The following is a 25,474-nucleotide window of genomic DNA, read 5'->3' on the forward strand; positions in this document are numbered from 1 at the left end:
TAAGATATGTTTTGGGCTAAGAGGTTTTGTAATTTGTGCTCAATACTAGTTAATACTTGCTATAGAAAACATGATCATGCACACTTTAACAGATTTAAGATTACTACTGTGTTTATGCATGTATCCATATGACTGTGCCCTGAAAACTGGGATAATTTTATCTGACACTTGGGTTACACCCAATTTATTCAAAAAGAACCAGAAAGCAATGCATTTCTTACTTTTATCCTGTTGGGCATAAAACAGACAAGCCAATTACTTGATAAAGAAGAGACAAACTCTTTCAAGCATCAGAGGCCATAATCCACCTCCTTTTATATCCCGAGTTTTCTCCTAGAGTGATAGTTAAATGTGAATTCACAGTGTCATTTCCCAGCAAAAGTGTAGTTTCGTCCATAATATCAAATGCTTCTCATATGCCCCCAGCTTCTCTGTTCTCATTCCTAAATGCCTTGCCCTTGTAGTTAAGCAACTTAATAATCATAGAATCATAGGATTGGAAAGGACCTCAAGATCATCTAGTTCCAACCCCCCTGCCATGGGCAGGGACACCTCACACTAAACCATATTACCCAAGGCTCTGTCCAGCATGGCTGAGAACACTGCCAGGGATGGACAATTCACAGCTTCCTTGGGCAACCCATTCCAGTGCCTCACCACCCTCACAGTAAAGAACTTCTTCCTTATATCCAATCTAAACTTCCTCTCTTTAACTTTTAGCCCATTACCCCTTGTCCTGTCACTACAGTCCCTAATGAAGAGTGCCTCCCCAGCATCCTTGTAGGCCCCCTTCAGATACTGGAAGGCTGCTATGAGGTCTCCAAGCAGCCTTCTCTTCTCCAGGCTGAACAGCCTCAACTTTCTCAGCCTGTCTTCATAAGGAAGGTGCTCCAGTCCCCTGATCATCCTCATGGACCTCCTCTGGACTTGTTCCAACAGTTCCATGTCCTTTAATAATAATAATCTGATGTTTTTCAGCTAATTCTTCACTGCAGTAAGGGCTATACATTCAAGCTGTTCTAGCCGCCTTTTACTGTAAATGTGTTCTTCCTCTTTATCTGTGTTATCTATTCATTAAATATGTATCTTTCTACTGGAGTTTTTAATCACCACAGGGATCTATTCCATTTCCATGTGAATGATTTGTTCTTTTTTAGTGCAGAAGAAAACACACTTTTAATGTAGAGAGTACACTACATGTTGTACGACTGATTACATCTCCCCCTATCTCACCCTCTTTGTACATAAATGTACTCACATCACACATTTCAACTGCTGAAAAGACAAAAAGTTCAAAATGGCTAGGAAAAGAGCTGCTTAACGGATGCCTTTCCAGTATCTCAACCCTTGCTTCCCTCTCTACTATGAATTAAAATATTAATCATAGCAAGCTTTTTGAATCCAAGCCTCTGCATTTAAAAAGAAATGAATTTAGCATACAACGAAATAAGGCACTAGCTGTTGTAGGACAGTTGGGGCATGTGTTATTCACAGCTCGGGATAAAGAAGAGTATCCATATGGCACTCCCAGTGTACACATACCTTCAGTGCTCCTACCCACATCCTTTTGGGCCAGTTTGTTCTATGTTTAGGGATACCACCGTATTCTCAAAAGGTTGAACAGCAAGCTGGACTGCTTTGGGCCACTTAGATTTGGATCAGAGCAGTCCCAGGCACAGCTACAGGTTGGTGTTGTGGTTTAAGCCCAGGCCATAAATCCGAGCCACAGAGTCTACTGCCACTCCCACCCCCACCCCCTTTACTCCCCTCTGCTCCCGGAGGGATGGGAAGAAGAATTGGAAGAATGTAACTCCCACAGGTTGAGATAAGAACAGTTTAATAACTAAGGTATAACACAAATCACTACTGCTACCACCAATAATAATAATGATAAAGGAAATAACAAGGGAAGAGAATACACCGCATCACCACCCACAGACCAATACCTTACCCCCACCCAGCAGTGAACTAGCCCTTCCGGGTAACTCCCAGTTACATCCTGGGCATGACTTGCTGTGGTATGGAATACCTCTTTGACTAGTTCAGGTAAGGTGTCCTGTCTCTGCTTCCTTCCAGCTTCCCCTCCTCCCTGGCAGAGTACAAAACTCAGAAAGTCCTTGGTCAGACCAAACATTTGAGCAGTAACTAAAAACATCGGTATTATCAGCACTGTTCCCAGGCCGAAAGTAAAAAGCACAGTGCTACAGTGCTACACCAGCTACTAAGAAAGAGAAAAAATGACTGCTACTGCTGAACCCAGGACAGTTGGGAAGAGAAGAGATTCCGAGCAGCCCTGTGGAGAAGGACTTGAGGGTGTTGGTTGATGAGAAAATTAACATGAGCCAGCAGTGTGTGCTCACAGCCCAGAAAGCTAGCCATATCTTGGGCTGCATCAAAAGGAGTGTGACCAGCAGGTCATAGGAGGTGATCCTGCCCCTCTACTCTGCTCTTTTGAGACCTCACTTGGAGTATTTTGTACAGATCTGGTGTCCTCAACATAAAAAGGACATGGAACTGTTGGAACAAGTCCAGAGGAGGGCCACGAGGATGATCAGGGGACTGGAGCACCTCCTGTGTGAAGACAGGCTGAGAAAGTTGGGGCTGTTCAGCCTGGAGCAGAGGAGGCTATTTGGAGACCTTATAGCAGCCTTCCAGTATCTGAAGGGGGCCTACAAGGATGCTGGGGAGGCACTCTTCATTAGGGACTGTAGTGACAGGACAAGGGGTAATGGGCTAAAAGTTAAAGAGAGGAAGTTTAGATTGGATATAAGGAAGAAGTTCTTTCCTGTGAGGGTGGTGAGGCACTGGAATGGGTTGCCCAAGGAAGTTGCGAGTGCTCCATCCCTGGCAGTGTTCTCAGCCATGCTGGACAGAGCCTTGGGTGACATGGTTTAGTGTGAGGTGTCCCTGCCCATGGCAGGGGGGCTAGAATTAGATGATCTTGAGATCCTTTCCAACCCTAACTATTCTGTGATTCTATGATTCTATGATTTTATGATTCCATGATTCTATGGCAAAGGTTGGGGCAAGATTTTCTTGAGTTTAGCCAATATAAATACTCCATAGAGTCTGTATAACTGATGTAAGCTCCCTGCATAGAAACAGGGGTGGGGTAAGGCACTCCAAAGGGTGGCAGCCTTTTTCCTAAGATAGAGTGAGTGATTTTCTGGAAGTACTTTTATCTCTCAATGGACTTAGACCTCAACCAGATAATTGACTGAGTGATAATTTTGGTATAGTTGTGATTAAATGGGACAGATGAAACTGACCTTTGTGTTTTCTTTTACCCTAAGGTTCAGTGACCCTTATTGCTAGGGCAATAAGCCCTAGCAGCTTACAGACCAGTGTTTATGCTGGAGTAAATTCTTGTTAGCCTAAAGCTCTAGTAACATCGCTGTTCTTGGTTATCTATTCTCATGATATAAAATAAAAACCACTGTCCTTTTGGGGATCAACAAACATATCACAGTAGAGTATACAACAAAAAAACCTCTGCCTCTTCAGAGACTTGGAGGACTTTAAAATGTTTATTAATGTGGTTTGTTTGTGGGTCACAGCTTTCCTATGGGCCTGATCCAACAACTAATTATGCTCTGTGGCTCTAAGGCTTTCCTAAACAAATGACTTACTGATGGGAAAGAAGCTGTATGAAGATATATGAGACAGGATATCTGTGGCATTTAGTCACCGGATAAAAAATACAATACTCCAGGGAAGGGATATGAGGAAAAGGAAATTTTTCCTTTAGATATTTTAAGGCTTTTTCCATGCCTGGATGAAAAAAAAAACCAAAGATCAAATGTCCTGATAATCAGCTCTCACCTTCTGTTTGCTGTGCGTTGGAGGCTTGGTGTGACCTTCATCTTACCAAATTTTACCCTTCTGAAAGTTAGGTGTCTGACCTGCAATTGGAAATTAGTTTTTGTTTGTACAGAGAAATTTCCAAAAGGTTAACCATCTCACCCCAAGTTTCCTCTTACTTCTGCAGTTTACAGAAAGTCACTTGGAAACTGGGAATGTCCACAGTTTGGGACAAATTCAGCCCCTAGGCTGGATGCATTTTCCTAAGAGTTGAAAGCATTTAATACCAGGACAAATTCAGGGGGTTAATTAATTTATTTTTTAAAAAATGAAATTAAATTTCCCAGCAACAACACCCCCCCGCCAAAAAAAAAAAATCCAGAATAAATTTCATTGCTCAAGTCAACTGAAGATGGGATTGTCTTTGTAGCATATTTTTGACACTCCACACTATTGCTTATGACACTAGAGTTTTCCTCTTAATCCTCTCAGATTATGAGCTGTAGAGAACAATAGAAGCTCAGCATTGTCTCCAACAGACTCAAAACTTTTCCAGTTTATTAGTGTGGTGAGCGCTACAGAAGTCTGTGTTTGTTCATTTAACTGATTTGCAGCACCCTAAATTAAAAATGCAATTGACTGGAACAATCAAGTTAACTTATTTTTATTTAAAGAAATGAATCAAAAGAATCTCTTCTAGATTTTATTCTGCAAAAGTCAGAATCTATTAGCCTTAATTAGTAATTAAGATAATATAACTACCCTGATGCTTTAGCACTGACAGATCAGTTGACAGGTAAAAGAAACAGGGAGTATGAAGTCACCCAAAGTTACATCTGAAAAAAAAAATCTTCATTTAAGTATTGTATGATTTTGGTTTTATTTAACATTTGAGGGCTTAATTTAACCTTTCTCTAATTGGCATTATTTAGCTTTTCACTTTTATGAACAATTAAAGAGAAATGAAAATAACCCCTTCAAAAATAGAAGAATCCATTGAGGCTAAAGGGTACATCATCATTTTGCAAAAGAAAAAAAAAGTATTTACCTTAAGGCTACTCAAACACTCAATTTACCAAATTACCCCTGTTTAGTGTAATGGAATAAATGGCATGCATAGAGGATTGCTGTTGGCAGGATATCATTAGAGCTAAAAAGGTAATGGGCCCTGAATAATGCCCTGAGGAGTCTGGGATACAGCAAGCTGAAGCAGAGTGACCATTTATCAGAAGTTAGAGGGGAGAACAGACACACAGTAAAAGAAATCCAAAAGCTGAGATTACATTTTTTTTAGCTTTACAGTGAAGATCTTATCCATGACTTAAAGATTATCATGATATTTTGCTGCCTATTGAAGCCAACAGCAAACTCTTGAGTATCTTTATTAGTATGGGAATTTGGGTTTTGGGAAGACAGTATACATAGAAAAGCATTTCTGAATGGAATTCTTCAGCTGTAAATGCCTAGATGTGAACTGGTAGTCTTCACCTGTCTTTGTAGTCAATGGGAAGAAGTAAGCATTTCCATACTGCAGTTGATCTCATGTTAACAACTAAATTAGGTCAGATGATCACCCACGACCACCAAGTGCCTATTCTGTTATTGACTTTAAAGTTATGTGAATGAATCCTAGTCAGCATGATTATGGAATGAGAGAAATTTGTCTCAAGGTAGAAGGTCCGAAAAAAGCCTTTGGCCAGTGTAAGTCTTAGGAGCTCAATAGTGTGTGGAACTTGCCTTGAACTTACATGTAAAGACTAAAGTCTATAAATTATAATACCTGAATTGCTGGGCAGGAATGATCATGGGATTGTCTAAAAGAGAACTCTTTGCCTGCAGCACCTCCTCGCCACTCTCATCTTCTACAGCATGCAGAGTATTACTGTCCTGTTGTCACTGAGCTCAGGACTTAGATGTCATACTTGACAAAGACTTGTCTATAGAGTAGACATCTTGCTGTAGAATATGTGAACGACTTGGTCCTCCCCATTCACCCAAACAGCTGAAAGCCTCCACTGGAAACCTGTAATTGCATTTTTTAATTGCTGCAGGATTTTTCTTTCCTCCTTACAAAAACAACCTTGCATTGCCAAAATGCAAGCAGAAACAGCCTGCAAAGATAATTTTCCCAGCTTCCCATTGGATTATATCATGTCAGTTTTCATATTCCTTATTGATTCTCCCTTTCACACATCGTAAGTTTGGGGGGGAGGATGTCTGTTTGTATTTTCATTTGGAAAGAGGAGTTTAATTACTGCTTCAGGTTTAGCTGATAATTGATTTGGGGTTTAGCAACAGAAAGAGGACAAGAGGCTTATTTTCATTTAAGATATCATATTATCTTAAGTAGAAATGTACACAGTTCCATCTGATACAAAATGCAATTTTATGTACCTGTAAAAAAAAAGAAGCAATAAACAAGTTTGTTTCACAACTTTGCCATAGAAGTAGGCCATCCTTTTTTACTGAACAAGCAAGAAGGTAAGACATTCACTTTAGAGGTGAAAAATAATTTCAGTTCCTTTCTTTCATAGAGGGTTTGAACCCTCATCTTTCACTTGGTAAGAGAGTGCCTTCATCATCAGTGTGGAACATACCCTGGGGTGGAATGCTTTCAGTCATTCCTGTTGGTGCTATTTCTTTTTGCATAAATAATGAAACATGCACTGGAGCACAGACTGAAACCCAGCTGTCCCATCTCTCAAGTGATTGTCCAAACACTGGGACACCTGAATATTTATTTTAAAGAAAATGCAATCACTCCAGTAAGAGAGTATAAGGAATGCTTACCCTAGAATATCACAGAAAGCAGGTTCATAACCCCTCAGATACTGTCAACAAATGAATCGGGTCCTAACTGTTGCTATATTGCATAAAAGATGTAAAGACCTACTGATGTTTTAAGACTGGCTTTTTTTTTTCATCACAACTGTTCTTGACATCTTTGGAATAACCACACTTCTCCCTTCTTTTTTTTCTTTTTTTTTTTTTTTAAACTATTTGATTAAGTACTTACTTTTAAATATTTAAGTATTAAGACAAAATAATTCCATTCCATAATATTTCTCATCCTAGATATCATTCTTCCCTTATTAATATTTAGATTCTCTATGCATGATAAGACTGAAAGATCTACTTTCTTTGTTGCTGTGATTCCTTTTTCCCTTTTTTATACAGTCAGAATTAAAGCACCTCTAGATTTAAACAGGAATTTTCTGGTTAGCCTTCCTCTGTGTTCTGGTAAATTGTCCTTATTTTGAGGACTATTGTCTAAAAAAAATTCACTGCCAGAGAGGCATGGAACAAAGCCTTGGAATTCAGTTTTCCAGGACTGTTACTGCCCTGGGTATTCTACCACACCGCTTAACTTTGCTATAAGGTATATCAAAGCATCTTTTGTGATTTGTGATGCGTTTTCCCCTAAAGAGCAGAAGCTCTATGGAGTTTTGGGAGATGAATCTGTGGGCCTTTTCTAAATCTATGTTCTTACAGTCACAGAAGGAATAGTTTGTGGCTGGCCAAATTTAAAGATGACCCTGCTAAACCTCTTAGCAAGGGATCACACCAAACACAGAGCAAACACCATGACAAGTGATAAAGAACCCGGCTCTAGCTCTATGTCCATTTTCAGCAGGCAGGAGAGGAGCTGGGCCAGGAGTGTTGAAGGGAGGGAGGGAGTCAGACCAAGGCCAGAAATGGGGCAACGTCAGAGCTCGTTAATGTCACAGGCACTACGAGAAGCAATATGTTATTTAGACAAGCCCTGGGGCTATCCTAATTGACAGTGTTGAGCTCAAAGCCACCTCTACTCCCTGTCCAGTGGTGTTCAGCATCATTACAAAATTTATCTCTTTTGATATACCCTTGTGAGGAAGGGACTTGTTGCCCCATTTTAAAAACAGGTATAGAAATTCCAAACCATTTGACTTATGACACACTGGACACCTATATCTAAGCCAGCAACTGAATTGAGATCACCTATTTTTTAGTTTGGTGTATTTACACCCAAGACCATATTCTCTATATATTAAACATGTTTTACAAATATTAAGCAAATTAATATTACATGGGTTAGCAAGAGATTAACAAAATGATAAAAATATCAAAAAGCAGTCCTGGAGTCTTCACATTCACATTGAGCCTACTTAAATAAGTGCTTTGATGATCGTCTCTGAACACAAAAAGAATTCAGCTTGCATCCTAAACATAGACATGCAAAATCTACCCTCCTTTCTCTCTCGCTTAACATTAGTAAGTTCTGTTTCTTAAACAGAAATTACTGATTTCATATTCAGACTAAGTTGTCTTCTTTCTAGAGATGTCCCAGATTTCAGATGAAGTGATCAACAAAAATGATAAAGCTAAAAATTTTAGTCAGGAAGGGGAAAAAGACTCTTACCACCTTGTAAAGGAGTCACAGCTAGCTGATGTGTAGGATATACACCAATTCCTCCTTTAAACAGGATCTAAACCACTGCCAAAGACAAAATTAAAAATTAAAAAGGAAAAAATTAATCATTCCATGGTGTTTTTCATAGTTTGTTTTTAAACACACACTGCTGTACCTCAGAGAGGTTTTTCTCTGAAAGAAAAACCCAAATTTCATCCAGTCTTTTTCTGTCAGTAGCTCACAGTGTGCTTATTGAATGCTGATCCAGTCAAAAGAAGACAGCTTAGTAGGAGAAAATCTGTGTTTGTGTGTATTAAAAGTGAAAGAAAGAAAAATCCTAACCTAAAAGCATTCTGTCAAATTTGCAGCCTGTAAGTCATGAAAAATCAAAACAAAGCCACTTCTATAGCCCATGATGAAGTAAAGCAAAATCAGGTTTTCAGTGTATTTTAAAAGCTGAGAGGTGAAGGCCATCAATGTTAGAAATCAAAGCATACCAAAAAAAAAAAAAAATAATTAAGATCTGAAAGTTCATTTTAGGCTTCCTCAAGATAAAAAATACAAAGCTACTTTAGATACAGGTAAAAATATTTGGCAACCCATAAAGGAAATCACAGTGATATTACATCTGATGAAACTGGTATAGACAACAGTCTCTGATGGAAAATATAAAAGAAATATATAAAAGTCCCTTTTGATGTGAAAGCATCACGAAGTGGCACAAAGGCTGGTCTTGAAAGTAAAGAAATGAAGTAAATATTGAGCTTTTTGTAAAGCAAATGTGCTGCACAAATGAAAGTATACATGCTATTCTTGTAAGTATTATGAAAAAATATAAGGAAGGCAGGCTGAAGAAATAAACACATATATAAATATTCTTATACAGACAGGTAGGTTGAAGTATAGCATGGTTTATATAACTATATAGCAGGAAGCCAGATTAGATTTTTCTCTATGAATTTCCATCCATTTATCTGTTTCATTCATAGCTTCTGTCATTACAAATAAAGGAAGTGTTTGTCCAGTCTCAGACTCTTGAGTCATTGAGCTCTTTCCATCCCAAACTGAGAGCCTATGTTTTTACATTACAAACTGAGAGATCTGACCAAAACATTAAGCAAACTGATTTTAATATTTTTGAGCTCTCATTCTCATTTTAGATTTTTTTTTTTTCTACATTTCAAAGCAAAGACTTACTTCAAATAAAAAATCTAATTAAGGTCTTCCTTTTATACATGCTAGAATGGACCATTTTGACATTTCAGAAATGTCTTTCAAAACTTAGGAACAGGAAATTAAGCAAAATCAAATCTTTATTATAAAGCAGTATGAATTTGATTACCTACGGGTATTTAAAAACTTTAACTAGCAGAAAATGTCTTTGCAAACCTCCCAAGTATCTTGTGGTATTTGAGCTGAGAATGTTATCTAAAGTCCTGAAATTACCTTAACTATCCTTGTCTTTTTCATGGATTGTTGAGAAGGATCTCAAGACTGCAATCCCACTACCTCTAAATGCACAATGACTTTCCCTAAACAGCAACCAGTTTAGGAAGATGTCTTTTTTAGGATAACATTAATGGAAGTGAGACAAAAATGACCTAAAACGAAGAGTTATTGTCATTCAGGAGGATGAAGTTTCCTTTCAGTCGGTATCTCATTGGTGAGGTCACACAACAGCATATTGGAAACTTGTTCAAATCCTTTCTCTGCCTAAATCAAGATCAGGATTTAATCTCAGAAATGCATTTATGAGTGAGTAAAACTTAAGTGGGAATCCTTGACAGTGGAGCAATCAAGCACACTTCTCCCAAAGGAGAAAAAACATCTTGATCTTACAATCTCTTATGCAAAGTTGAAAGACCTGCTTTAGCATAGCATCATAGAATGCTTTGGGTTGGAAGGGACCTTAAGGACCGTCTGGTTTCAACCCTCCTGTGACACCTTCTGCTAGACCAGGTTGATCAAAGCCCTATCCAGCCTTGAACACTGTCTGGGATGGGGCAGCCACACTTCTCTGGGTACCCTGTGCCAGCACCTCATCACCCTCACAGGGAAGAACTTCTTCCTAATGTCTAATCTAAATCTCCCTTCTGTCCATTTAAAGACATTCCTCCTCATCCTATCAATACATGCCATTGTAAAAAGCCCCTCTCTGACTCTATGTCAGTGACAGAGACAATCTAGCTCTCCTGATTTTTATCTCGGTATCATGACCATAGTTTCATTGAAGATCATGGATAACAAAATCCCTGAACCTATACAGCAGTCATTGAATCGCCCTCTGAAGGTGCAGTTATCTTTCTAGCAATAAAGTAAGATTCATGTTGTAATGATGTTTTCTTTAGTTTTGCTCCTTGGAAAAACTTGTTGCTACAGTTATTAACTATAAAGAATACTGAATATTCCTCTCTGTATATTAATTTGAAAATGGCTCTTGGGTTATTCTTGATCATTGTACTAACAAGACTACAGCAAAAAAAGGGACAACTAGAATAACAATTAGACTGTGCAAGATTTTGAACTTTGTATTCCAGCCTTGAGGAGATTAAAACTTTATCATCACTAGCAATGACTGATACTGCCATTCCTCAGAGACTAGAAAATAAGGGCACATTTTGATCTGTGTATATCACCCACTTCTGAAATAGCTGGAGCTGTGGGCTGTGTTGACAACCACAGATATCCTGATGAACCTCTATCTTGAACACCTACAGATGGAATGAACGCCCCTTCAGAGACCCAGAGAAGAAAAAAAAAGCACTCTGCAATTGACAGAGAGGTGGTTGTATGGGGATACAAACCTTCGTTTAAAACAACACCCAGTGTATCAGTGCTGCACATTAACTTTTGGGAAGGTTGAGTAGCCAAAATGCCCCATCTACCCTCTGGCGCAGAAGCTACCGAGTGTTCAAGAGTGTTTGTGGTTCCCCTTTCTGCTGTTCAGTTCAGCTGTCTTCATGAGATAACATTTAGTAAGAGATAGCAGATTAAGCCAAGTGCAGAGATAATGAAATATAAATTAGTAGGTTTGCCAGCCTTTATCCACAGCACTGTCAGAGTGTATTATCTGGTATATCTAGTTCAGAGCAGTCAGTTAAATTTCCCCTTATCAGAAACTGAGTGTGAAGTGTGGTAATGTTGCTAAGTGCAGAACAAAAATCTCTCTTTTTTTGCATCCCATGACTGCTCCAGGCAACATTCTTGGAAACCTCTGAGTAGGAAGGAAAAGAAGACCCTGAGATATATACACTGTGACAAGCCAGGAGGCTAAGCTCCACCGGTAAACCGTCCTGTGAGCGGCAGTCGCCTGTGGCTGTGACATTACCACACTTTGCTCAGCTTCAGAAAGGGAAATTTAACTGACGACTGCTATGAACTGAAGCCACAGCCTAAACCAGATAATACACCCTGACAATACTGTCAGGCAAAAAAGGCTGTGTTCCCATTGATTTCATCGCATTGGAGACATATTACCCAGGGCTGTGTATGTTTGAGGGTATATGTGAACACTGTGGGAATATCAAAGGGAAAGACACACTGATTTGGGCAGAAACAGGCCTTGCAGAGATAAATCCCCAAAGTGCACTGACTGAAATATATATTATTTGGCAAAGCAGGCATGGCAAAGATATTGATTGTAATTAGAACTTAATCTACATCTTACATACCCTGCTGCATTTGTTTAAAGGCATGCAAAGCAGGTAAAGTAGCATTTCTTGCATCTCTGCGTTGTTTCTGAGGGACTGGAAGTCCAGTTTGTCTGCATCTCCAGCAGGTTATACATATCAATGACAAAAATATTCACAAGCTTCAGAGCTCGGGTTCAGCTCAGAAACATTCAAACTTCTCTTTACCTCTTGGGCCATAAACTCCAGGTGCTGCATAAGCAGGTTTTGTGATCATATGATAAAGGTAAATATCTAGCGTTACAATATATATTAAAAAAAAAAAAAAGAAGACCTCTGTAACAAAAATGATTCTCATACTTTCAAACATAGACCAGCTTCTAATTACTTGGGTTACAAGAAAACTTCTCTGAAATTGAAAAGTTGGTACTCAGTTCCCATGTTTTCACTAACATTTGTTGACCTTTACTTAGCACTTGTCCCCTTGCAAACTGTAGACCTCAGTGTCTGTAGTAAAATGCTACCTCTTAAATTCGTATTACTTCATTGATGACCAATTCTTTTTTGCTGAAGAAACAAGAAAATTTCTAATAATCTTTTTCCTCTCTACTCTTTGTTCTGACTAGTGCTTTGGAATATAAGTGGGGAAGGAAAGCTGAAAATGTGTGGTTTATAATTTCAAACTTTTTTTTTTCCTCCATAAAAGTATCAAGGGTTCCAGATGATCAAGATTTACTATTTCGTGGAGCCTTGATCTACAAGTCTGTTGGACTGCTGGTGTCAAATTTTGCCTGAGGACTTATTGGGAACTTCTGTGTGCAGGGTATGAAGCTTTCTCTGTTCACAGTGATAAGCACATTTAGTTCTCATCCTTCTGCAACAACATGGACTGCAAAATTGAAATGAGCTTGTCATGAAGAACTGAGTTGCTCCTATCAGAAGAAGGTGACCAAGTCTTACGGCTTTGAATTTGTACCTAGCAATGTAGGATATCCTTTGAAAAAGGGACCAGAGGGGGGGAAGTAATTGGTCAAACAAATTGTTATTTATTATACCTTTTATAATGGAAGTGTTTATAAAAAATATAAAGCAGGAAATAACATACCCCAGACTTCATGTAAGAACTATATTTGGAATATGTGTAATTAGCTCACTCTTCATTTCACTGGTGAGCAATCTAGCTGCACGTACTGTCTTGTTCTTAAGAATTCAACAGGCTCAACCCCAGCACTCTGCAAGACATAAATTAGGATCCAAGATGAGCTGATGTTTTATTTGAAATGTTTCATGCCAGTTTGCATCTTCCAAATTAGCATGAAACAGCACCAAAGGAAACACAAGGATTCTCCTGGCTTGTATAAAGAGCTATGTGAACTATTGAAATGCTTGAGATCTCATTACTGACAACATTCTGACCTCAGAGTTTTCATGTGCTGACCTGGAGGCTGTCTTTGGAAGTAGATTCCCCATTCAGTGTGACTGCATGGGTTTGTCAAGACAGATGATTGATTTATTTTTTTTCAAATGCAAAGCAACAGTATGTGGCTTCCAAAACTGAGGAAAAGTAATTAAAAATGATAGATATGAAAGCAGAATGAATAAGCGATCAGCTAGGAAAAAGGCAGATATAATGCAGCCCTTTCTGGGGTGCTTTTGGTAAGCTTTTATGTTTTGTTGCTAAGCCTGTTGAATCCCATCCAGAGATCTGGGATTAAAAGCTCTACAGAGGCTTAAAGTACTAAACAGAAAGCAGGGAAAGAGCAAGAGCTATTCATCTTCTGAAGCTACCTCTTGTTACTCTTGTGACCCACTTCTATTAGGAATGCTACTCAACAGCAAAAAGAAAAAATATCTGAAATAAGGTAGTAAGACAAATACTAATGAAACATTTTCTATTTAGTTGGAAAAGAAACCAAGTATAACATTCTGGTCCCACTAAAGCCAAAATGAGAGTCACTGCTAATGTCCACAGAGCCACAGTACAAAACCTTTTAAAAATGAGACTCACTTTAAGTCATACTCTGGGGAGTAGTACTGCATTCTTGCAGTTTGGGTCCCAGGAAAAACGAAGATATTTGGACGTGTTGCTTAGGGCTCCAGATAATTACATTTCTTTCAAAAGAGAGTCTGGAAACAAGTCTTTGCGTGTCCCACTATTTAAGAGGTGACAGGTTGCACCAGCTAAAAGCCCAACCACCTGGTCACATTTTTCACCCAGTCTTCCTCCATTCATTTAAAATGTCAAGGAATAAGTTCAGGAATTGTGCAGGGATTGAACAACTGTAGAAACTCTCAGGTAAAAGGGATCAGCAAGGAACCTTCTTTGCAGAGCAAGGGTGGAGTTACTGTCAGCACAGCAGCATCTGTTTGGACTTGTAATCCAGTGCAGTTTTAGCTTCTTTGCACTATGTATATGACTTGCAAGTTCAACACTTATCACTGATCCCCTTGTTCCTTTGTGGGATTGTTGTATTCCATTGCAACAAAATAATGCTGCAAGCTATTTTTTCTCAGTGTCATTTTCATTGCAGTTTGCTCCACACTGGAAATTAGCTGAATGGTGTTGTTTAAACTGCTTTTAAAATACATACTGTAAAAACCTCACCTCCAGACTCTGCAAGACTTCCCTAACTAACTATGACTGAATAGAAAATACCGCCTCTCTGACTAAACTTATATGTAGAGGTGAATAAAATATAAAAGAGGTCTTGAGCATCATCTTTTATTTAGTGTCTTGTCCGATAAGTATGATCATACTTTTAAGGATCACAGTATATTTTTAGACACCTTGTAAAGCACTCAAGATTTTGCTTAGAGTACTAAGAGTGTATGGTTTAATAAGTCAGTTGACAGAACATTAGTGACATCAAAGCAGTGGAAAAAAACTCTGTTTGCTTGCTCTTCCTTTCATCTGACTTTAAAATACAGTGGAATCGACAGGATTAGGAGACAAAAACACACATACACATGCAAACCAAGTGCATATGAATGCACATGCATATTATGTGATAAACTGTTTGAAAATAATGCTTATTTTGAGGAAACCAAGATATTCTTCTCCTAAATGCACATAAGATTTTATGCAAGCCCATTGTTTCAACCTGCTTAATGTTGCAGTTTATCACAGGTTTTCTTGGAGAAATCAGATTGATGCCATCTGGGTATTGTGTAGATAGTAAAAGTACACAATGCTGCTTCTTCTTTCTGCTATTAATCCCCAGTTTGTCCAGGTTGCTCTGGACAAAGTCTGTAACCCCAGGAGGGATGGTAGTTGTTTAAACCCAGCAGGTCACATCTAACATAGACATCATAAACTCGACACATCTCACCCAATTTAAGATGTCTGCAGAGCTGGTTTCTTAGAAAATCAAGCAAGGCAACACAGAGAAATGGGTACTTTTAGCAAGCAATTCATATGACCTCTCATATATTTGTTTGGAATGAGCTGAACTGACTGGGTGGGGGGAAGGTGTCCTCTGCTTTACTTTCTCCTTTCTTTCTACAGGGAGCTTAGAGCATGTGGATATAGGTATCTGCATTGCACATGATGAAAGTTAGTTTATACAGACTTCTTGAATTTCTACATATGTTACTCTTGAAGTCTCACATTAACTGATTGTCCTCAGAAACACCTTGTGTCAGATGATACCATGATACTCTCTTGGTTTAACTTTTCGCTCCTCAGAGAGGATATAATAATACAAAAAGACCTCCAAGCTAATTGCAAGAAAATCACAACCAGCAAGCCCCAAACAACGTGTGGGTGTTGAGACTGAAATCCCACCCACTTTGTACATTACCATCTCCTACTGGCTGTGTGAGGTGATTCATTAAAGAGAGAGATTTGCTTTCAGAACACCAGTGGGAATATGAATTTAGCAAAAAGATTCTGTGTTAGTTAATTCTGTTAGCCACTTCAGCCATAAAATAAATTATGTACCTCTGCCCTTTGTTTCTGCAAAGAGCGGGGAGAGCAATTTTGTCTCTTACATCATTAGGATTCATGTATTATTGTTCACTAAGAAGTTATAACATAAGAATGATACATAAACATCCTCATAAATACCTAAATTCCAGACACCTCTGGTTCCACGTAGCAATTCTTTAGTGTTACACCTCTCAACAGCAGTACTGGTACTATACCTTGGACTGGTAAACCATTGACTTATACTGTTACGAATTGAGTTATTTATTAAATACTATCCACTTATTAGCATATTATCATTAGAGCTTTGTCTGCAGGTCTCGAAGCCTGTTGTTAATGGCAGAACAATATTTTTGAGAAAGAAAGCCTTTCTTGTATACACATTGTGTATCATCTCTGCTTTTCCAAAACTTCTGCAAAGTGGTAGAACAGTAGGATTTCCTAATTCACTAGCAAGCCAAGTGCTTGTATCTATGTTATTTTCCATATAAAACACTTAGAATACACTTATCTGTGAATGCAAAGCCAAAGCTGAACAGTGAATTCTCCTTAAGGCCTGATTTTCCAGGCAGTTTTTTGCCTATGGAGATGTTTCAGCATTAATTTTGATCATATTCTCTTTCACACCCTCTATCTAAGGTACTAAAAAGGGAATTCACAGGAATTCGTAAGGTGCCATAAGCAATGTTCTCAGAAGTGTAAAAGAAATGAATACGATAATAGCTTTCAAACTAAGTTCTCCTCGATGTGTTTAGTTCACTGGGTGTTAAAGAACATTCAGTAACAGTTTTAAAGAGTCAAATGAGGATGCAATCAGAATTCATCAGGTAAGACACTACCCAAACTGAATGTTATACCCTCTTTGTGTGTGCTGTAAAGGTTTCTTTCCCCTCTTGACCTGTTCAGATGAAACCTGTCTGGCTTCTTTAGAACACATTTTTCAGGGACATTTATCAGAGCATTGGAAAAGATGGGATTAATGCTTTTCTTTTTATCCCCCCCCCTTTTTTTTTTTCTTTTTCTTTTTAAGCCTACTGTTTAATATCTCAGCCCACTTTGCATAGTGGAAGCTGTCAGGCTTCTACTGGAAAGTTTCCTTCTTATGAAGGGCAGCACATTGAGCACGTCCGCTGCTGGACGTTCTTTTCAAATCAGGTAAATACTGTTCTCTTACTGCCAGAAATTCAAAGGTTGAGGGATTTCCAGGTGTGGATTTTTCTTGTTTCACTACTGCTTAATTCCTTAAGACTCTTGGAGACAGAAATAGCTGTTGTCTGGACTGTCTTACAATGATGTTGGAATCTCAAGGACCTATTATTGTACTATAACATATCATTTTATTGATAACTATCTCCCGCCAATAATAGTTAACATGACAGATTTACAACAGCTTTTGATGTCCTGGGTCATTGTTGTATATGATACTGAAAAAGCTATGGTGGAGCATGAGGTGGGATCTTCATGTAGGACCTTCTTAATCAAGGAATATGTTCCAGGAATAAGACTCAATACATATGAAACTATCTCAAACTGGTAGGATGCACAAAAGCTCATTGTCACTTCAAGAAAATAAAACTGTCAGATTAAATTTGTTTTGATTATTTAAGGTAAACAATAATATTGAACTTCAAGAAGGCTCATAATACGGGTAGGCAACATTAATTCTTGTCACACACAGTCTTAGAAGAAATAATATGAAATATTCATGTAAGATATTAGCTACTAAGTCAGTTGTGAAGGGAGCCCCCTGTATACTGTGCAACAAAAAAATACTCAAACTTGCAACATGCAAAATCCAGGAAGCACAAGGAAGGAGACAGAAAATACTATGGGAATAAATGTGACACCGTCTCTTAGAACTGACCATATCAGTCATCAAGCATACTTTTTGGGCAACCACACTATACCACAATGTGTGAGATAATAAATAGATGAAACTTCATCTTAAAAGCTCACAGTCAGTGTGCTTCTGGGACCGTGATTCTTGAGCTGTATCTGTTTAAGGTAAACTGTATAGCTAAAAGGCCCTCTCTGGTTTTAAGATCAGCTGGCACACAGTCTGGCCTCATTCATGCCGTTAAACTCTCTTTCTTCCTCATATAGGTTAGCTATAGACAAACTGTCTATTAAGAATGGTCCATGAACCATACTTGCTCCATGAACAGAAACTTCAGTGAACAGTGTTGATCAAAAAAGCACATTATTCCAACAATATTGACAATTCCATGCACTCATTTCCTGACATATCTAAGTTTGCTAGTATTGTAGCTCATTTTCTGGATGATCCTCTTTTGCTTAACAACTTGGTGATTAAACCATTCATTTAAACTAGTCTACTACTCAAAGAGGACCGTGGGATTTTCTGACTGGCAAGTTATTATGAATCATTGGGTAATATCAGCTCCTCTGGTCCTTCCTGTATGAGTCCAAATAGCGAGACTACTATGGGGATTTCTCGGGGTGGGGGTGAAGGTGCATGAGGTACAAGTCCAAACTAGGAGCCAGGTCTAATATAACAGCTTTGTTCAACTTCCACTTCTGTAGGCTTTCAGATCTTTCCCCAGAAAGTTACAAGCATTTATTAAATACAAGGAATTTAGGAGCTTAAGCTTGATAGGCTTAATTGCTGAGCTTATTATTTTGGCTGTGAAGTTTCCTGAGACATGCTATGGACATTAGTCCAAAATTCAGAAAGAACCACTGAACCATGATACTAAAGTATGAGTAAAACAATCTTTAGTTTTGCTCTTCTGAGTTTCAGATCCACCAATGAAATATTTACTCTTCACTTAGGAAAGACAAACCAAAAAAGCCTTAAAGACATTCCCAGAGTTGTACTTATGACAGACAAGGAACACATATGACCATACACCAAATGTCTACACATTGTCTGGGTGTGAAAATAACACAGACACCTTTGAACACATAACAGCTAGTGGAGGGATGCAGATGGATAAAAACTAAGGTACATCTTGGCAATTTTATAGGTCTTCAGGCTTCGTGCATTCCCTTTGCAACCTATTAGCGATCTATCTACTAATATTAAATAAGCTCCTTTAAGGATTTTTCCATAGATTGGTTTGAAACAGGAACTCTGAGATTTAAAATAGGTAGTCTTTCATTTCAGTTAAAAGTAAAATAGTTTTTCTGCTGAAAACTCAGCACACGAAAACTTGTACACGAGCAAGATGAGGTTGTTCACTTAGGACAAAATAGCTTTAATCTGGAGGGGAAAAAAAAAACAAACCCAAAATTAAAACCAAACAGGCCATAATTTGCATTCAACTCTTGGGCAAATACTAATATAGTAGGATATTATTTTAATCACAAACATTTTTAATGACTACAGGAATTTTCCTCTTGGAGGAAAAATTCAGGACATTTCTAGTCTTACGCTGTGAACAATTACGTTGAACTCAAATGAGAATGAACCATGTACTTTGTCAAATTAGAACTTAAATTAGAAATTAGTGGCTTAAAATATATCACTATGCTTTAAAATTCCTATTTTTAATAATGATTTTAAAATGTAAGCAAAACTCCTTGGTTCAGTCTTCATTTTGAATGCTTTTCCCCAGTTAGTCTTATTTGTCAAAGAAAAGATTTCTATCTCTGTTGGTTAGGCTTAGTTACTAGAACACATTATTTAAGTCAATTTAATCCCCTGTACTTTCTGGCAATCCAGGAAATACACTAAATTGTTATCAATTTATTTAAATAAATATATAGCTTCACATACATATGTTCAGCCTTTTCATTACTTTGGGAAAGGGTGAATGAAGTCTTACTTACCAGATAGTGACTGACATTTTACTCCCAATTTGTAACAAGCATGTTTGCACAGATCTGGGGTTTCAGATGAAAGTACCAAATACCAATAGAATAGAATAGTTCTTGTTAGTTAAATATCCCCCTTTCTTCCTCCTGCTTCTGGGTGTTTAAATCAACATTGAAAGCTGCACTTGGAACAAGGCCAGACGACTCTGATGAACAAACTGCAGAAACAAAGTGAAAGATATTTTTTAGAATCTGAAGAGGTAATTTGAAAAAAAGCTCCCCAAACCCACTGTTGGCAAATTAATAAGTAATTCTACGTATGTCATTTTAAAATCTAAAATTTATTTAAACTCTGATCAGACAAATATTCATGGTTCAGCTTTAGTTAATTCTGGTAATAAAGGCAAAGGTGTGTCTTATTTTCTCTATCAGAGTCACAAGTAATGTGGATATGTTAGATAATCTATTGAGCTGTACTTTATAATATGCAATCTAAAAAAAAAATATTTTAACAATTCTCCATTCTGCTGCTGTGTAAGAAGCAGATGTTAGTGCCAATTTATGAGAAAATCCATTTGCTTCTGCATATTATTTTTTAATTTATTGAAGTTATACCATTACATAATGACAAATGGTTCTTTTGAAATATTTTTTTTCTTAATCCCAGTGTCACACTAAACAGGAGTTAAATCAGTTTCCATAAGTAATGGGGTTTAGGTGAAACTAACATTCTTATTTTTTAAATTTTCAAAACACCACAGCACAAACACACATTTGTTCAAAGCATTTCTCGTTTCTTTCATAAAATGGGATCCTATGGTAGAGGCATTAGAGTAAATGTTTTGGGGTTTTGGTTTGCATTTTTTTATTTTCTGCCACTTTTAGGACTGTACTTGATTTTGAGAGGCTGTAATGCTCTAGTACATATCTTATTGTCTGATGCTGGATCATATGCCCGGCTAGAAGGGGAGGCAAGAAGTGCCCTGGAGAAACTCTGAGTCTCGCTTCAGTGGCTCCTGGGACTCAGGCAAGACCTGATCCACTGTGGATCCCTTATGCCCTATGGAAAACTTTTGTTCCCTTTCCAGAACAAAACTGTTCCTTCTCCTGTATTCCTTCTCCTTTTCTCTGTCTTTCTTCATTCCCCCTTTTTTATTTTTTTACCTTTAGAGACTCTCCTTTCCAGTTGCCAGTATGATGAGTTTCTGTGACTAAGTGATCATAAACAGAAATGTCCAACAAAGTCCATAGCATACTCTGCATGTATAAAATTGGAGACAGGTATTAAACAGTCTGACTGATTTCTTTATATGGGGCTATTGATTTTCTTCTTCTCTGCATGAACCAGAAGGTGGCATCTGATTACTGGCTTGTAAATTTGCATGTCTTCTACCTTTACTGCATCAGCCAACTTTAGTGATTTCTTTATATACCTATCAACATGAACGCAAACAAAAAATACCCAGCTGTCTACATTCTTCGGTATGTACAAACACACACACATATATAATCGCTAAAAAGTTCCATTTATGATAGTAGTATTTAACCTTATGTGAAACTGTTTTGTTTTAAGGATCTTAACTCACTTTGCATTATTGATAGGTTCAGCAACACAATCCAGGAGCTTGGCATTATTATTCCCATTCTCCAGACAAGAAAATAAAATCTAAAGATATCCAGAGGTCTCCTTCACAGATAGACAGGGACAGAAATGTTGCAACAAAACACGGAATACTCAGATTTCTTTGCTCTCACTCAGGGTCCTTCAACTACAAAATCAGTTAAACCAGACAGCCTACTCTACAAAATCATGCCATTTTTAGACTCCTCTATGTCACTTCCTCAAGTGGCTGACATTAGTTTGTATACTTTTCAGACCTCAGTGAGCAACTAGTATTTGGGATTCAATTCAGTCTGATGAAGATGGACATGTATTCTGTGTCCGCAGTATAGCTGATCCACAAATGAGATGAGTTGTTTCTGTCAACCTATAAAAGTTCAGATCTTTTTAATCGAATGGGTCATGCTTTTAACCCCAAAGATGTCTGGTTCAATACCCTTTGCACTGAGTAAAAGTTCTTCCACATGATTGTCATCGTATCAGAGAAAGGATTTTTGTAAGAATAAATATATAAAATGTTGGCTTTCCTCATGAGAAAAAGCTGGGCAGAGGTGTAAAGAACTCTCAGTGTAGACTCTTGGGTTGATAGTACAGCAGTTGACAAGTCCTCCATTCTATACTTTTGGAGGAGTTGTATCATGTTGATTGCTAATTGTCAGGATTCAGATGCTTGGAACATTCTGGCCTCAACCAACAGAGGCTGTTTGCTGTCAAATGGTCCTTTCCTGAAAGAAAATGTTGCTATAGTTTTTACAGACCACAGGCAAGATCTGCTTGTGCGACTTAAGAAGACAAGCTGTACCCTGGGCATCTGGAAATACCAACAGATGACTCATGCTTCTCCTCAACCCTATGAGCAGAGGTCTTGAGCCACACAAGATCTTTTAGAAAATGCACAGAAAGCTGGACAAACACAGGCAAATTTCTGAGCTTCATGGGTAAGCCAAAAGACCAACCTTCATCTCCAAGGAGGGAGCTAGAATTATTGTTGAAGGTTGTGAATCCTGAGTATTCCAAGGTGACAGGAACATGGTGAAACAGCAGTCAAGACTGGAAGATGGGAACTGACAGGAGTGAGCTGTTCAAAATCAAAAAAGAATATAGTCAAAGGTGATGGGATACTGATTTATTTAATGCAACAGTAAAGAAGGAATATTTTGGGTGAAAGGAAAGCTGTCTGGGTCAAAATCACACAGTGGAAAAAAGATGAAAGAGTATTGGTGCAGTAATTCTTGAAGTTACTTATATATTGTCAAGAGAAGCTATGTGAATACAGGAAGAAGTTTTTGCAATGATTTCATGCTCATAGTATTTTATATAAACGTGCATATACTTACAGACATAAATATATCTATTTTACACTGCAGTATGGTTATAAATTACACAGTCTATATGTTTCCAAGATTAAAATGCTATTATGAACTAAATCATTATCACAGTATCACACAGTATGCTAGAGATTGGAAGGGACCTCGAAAGATCATCTAGTCCAATCCCCCTGCCGGAGCAGGAACACCTAGATAATGTTACACAGGAATGTGTCCAGGCGGGTTTTGAATGTCTCCAGGGAAGGAGACTCCACAACCTCCCTGGGCAGCCTGTTCCAGTGTTCCGTCACCCTCACTGAGAAGAAGTTCCTTCTCAAGTTTAAGTGGAACCTCTTGTGTTCCAGTTTGTACCCATTACCCCTTGTCCTATCATTGTTTGCCACTGAGTAGAGCCTGGCTCCATCCTCGTGACACTCCCCCTTTATATATTTATAGACACTAATAAGGTCACCCCTCAGTCTCCTCTTCTCCAAACTATAGACCCAGCTCCCTCAGCCTTTCCTCATAAGGGAGATGCTCCACTCCCTTAATCATCTTTGTTGCCCTGCGCTGGACTCTCTCCAGCAGCTCCCTGTCCTTCTTGAACTGAGGGGCCCAGTGAACAGGTTCTAGCTCCCAGTTGAAAGCTGAAGAACAAAAAGACTTACCAAGACGATTCAGTTATTCTTAAGATCTGGCATAGTTCTCTGAAATATTCAATGAGCAAACACGTGGCAGATCAGGTTTGGATTAAGTTTTTTGGATTTTGACAAATAATAAGGGTGCTATAGGAAGCAGATCCATTAGGAAGGTTATGTATATTTGAGCAAGGAGGACTCACAACCACAGGCAGTGGTTGTAGTAAACAATCTGTTCACCTTCTTGCCTTTGTGCTCATCCTGCCTTCATAACTTACTCAGTTTTTTTCCTTGCTTCATATGAATCTTTTTATATTGCTTTAATTTTTTTTCTAGTTCTCACTTGGTTTGATTTTTGCAATTCTGATTTTAATTTCCATGAAGCATCCTTTTACACTGGTCAATATATTTTAAATCAATTTATATTTCTGATCTTGTCTCTGATTGTGATGAATACTCAGGAATCAGGGAGAGATAAATGACATATGCCAGAAAGCATAAGATCTAACTGCTTTTCTAGGCAAAGAAATTTCAGGGATTAGAATGGATCCATTTAAAATTTGGCAAAATAGAAAGGTTTTAGTCACCAAAACAGTGAAGAATAGCTTTCAAATAGAAGAAGGGTCAAGTTTATGATGCATTTCTGATTTCAGTGTTTATGGTAATGAAAAAAACAGTAATTCAGAAAGACTTTTCTATCCTGAATTTTGCAAAAAAAGGAGCAGAAAGAATGAGATTATCTTGCACCACGTAAAATGTAGACAGAACAAACATCTGCAAATAAAACCACACCAAAATTCCTTCACAGTCAGTGGGGAGACAAACTACCATTGTGTGGTCTGATGTCATCTCTCTTAGAAATCTGATTTTAGAAGATCTTAACTGTTTAGGAAGCGAAGTTCTACAAGCAGCTTAGACACAGGTGTCTCTATTGGGTTTTTTATCATAACTACCACATTGTAAATTAGAGAAATAGATCTGTTTATGAATTATAAGATAGCTGCCACCACTTTGCTCTTTAGAAAAGAAAGTGCATGCATGTGTGTGTATACATAAATATATCTGTGTGCATAGATACATATGTATAGCTCCTGCAAATTACTCCAAAAGAGAAAAATATACGTGAGCATGTAATTTGTTACATCTTTCTGCTACTGCAGTGTTATACAAAGCTTTTATTTATAAAAGGTAGTAATTTTGTTCTAACATGCAGAACACCTGGCTCCCCAGAATATCATTATGGAGAGGGAGTGCGTTTATTGGTTTATGACTGTTGCTATCAAAAAGACAATAAGAACAGTAAATGTGTTAACTGATATCTAACTGTGTTTCTGTAGCTGGCTTGACAGAATAAAACACCAGAACCTTCTGGAAGCATTAAAAGTATTAACAAAATGGATTTGCTGTGCACATTTATTGCTGATCATAGCACTAAGTACATGAGCACAAGGCATATATGAAAATTACATTATTATGCTGCATGAAGTGTTCTTACATTTTACCTGGACTTCACTGTTTGCTGTTTTGACCTGGGAAACAAAAACAGAGAGAAAATAGAAAAACTGCTTCAATCATGTAAATGAATAAAGAATTTTAAAACATTAGACACTCATTTCCCAGTGGTTTGCAAACCTTGGGCCAAACTTACCCCTCACATACATTGAGTAAGGCCAGTCACAATAAGGAATCTGGAATATATGCTTTCATCTTTGGTCATGTTATTAATTGTTTTACACTGTTTGGCAGATGGAGCTTATCCACAGTAACAAGAATTAAGCACAAGATCTTATTTTTTTATGACAAGTCCAAATACATTTCATTTTTAATGAAGAATAACAGGTCTCCTGAATTGTCTGAAGCACTGAAACACACTTACTGGAATAGACATACATTCCTGCAGCCCTTACACAGTCCCTTGCCATCCAACAGCACCCACCTTTGACAGAGGAGCTTCTGTTTAGAGATTTTATCAGAGCAGAGGAGTGTGTGTGTTTGGATGTGTACATGATTGCACAAGTTGAAGAAAGAGGTAGAGCTTATCCAGAAGAAAAAAAATCCAGCCCAATTGTGGAAGTTAAACCTATTCCTTTAAAACATTTCCATACTGTGAACCTTTTACAGCTCCAAATAGATTAAAGGGGTGTTTAAAGGTATAGCATTAAATGAGTACAAATAACTGTTTTACGTAAGTTGCCTGGGGTACATCAGTAGCCTTCTAAATGATCAAAAGATATAGCTGGAGGCAAGGTCCAAAACCACCTGCTTATATAAAAGACTTTATATGAGGTAGCTGGTATCATACATTTACATTGATCTTCCTTTAAACACTGTAATGAAATCAGCATCGAAATTAAAATGATGTTATATCTACCTTAAAGAGACGGGA

The sequence above is a fragment of the Pezoporus occidentalis genome, unplaced genomic scaffold (assembly GCF_034315485.1).
Source record: "Pezoporus occidentalis ecotype Australia unplaced genomic scaffold, CSIRO_AGI_Poc_V1 ctg57, whole genome shotgun sequence".
Classification (NCBI taxonomy): Eukaryota; Metazoa; Chordata; class Aves; order Psittaciformes; family Psittacidae; genus Pezoporus; species Pezoporus occidentalis.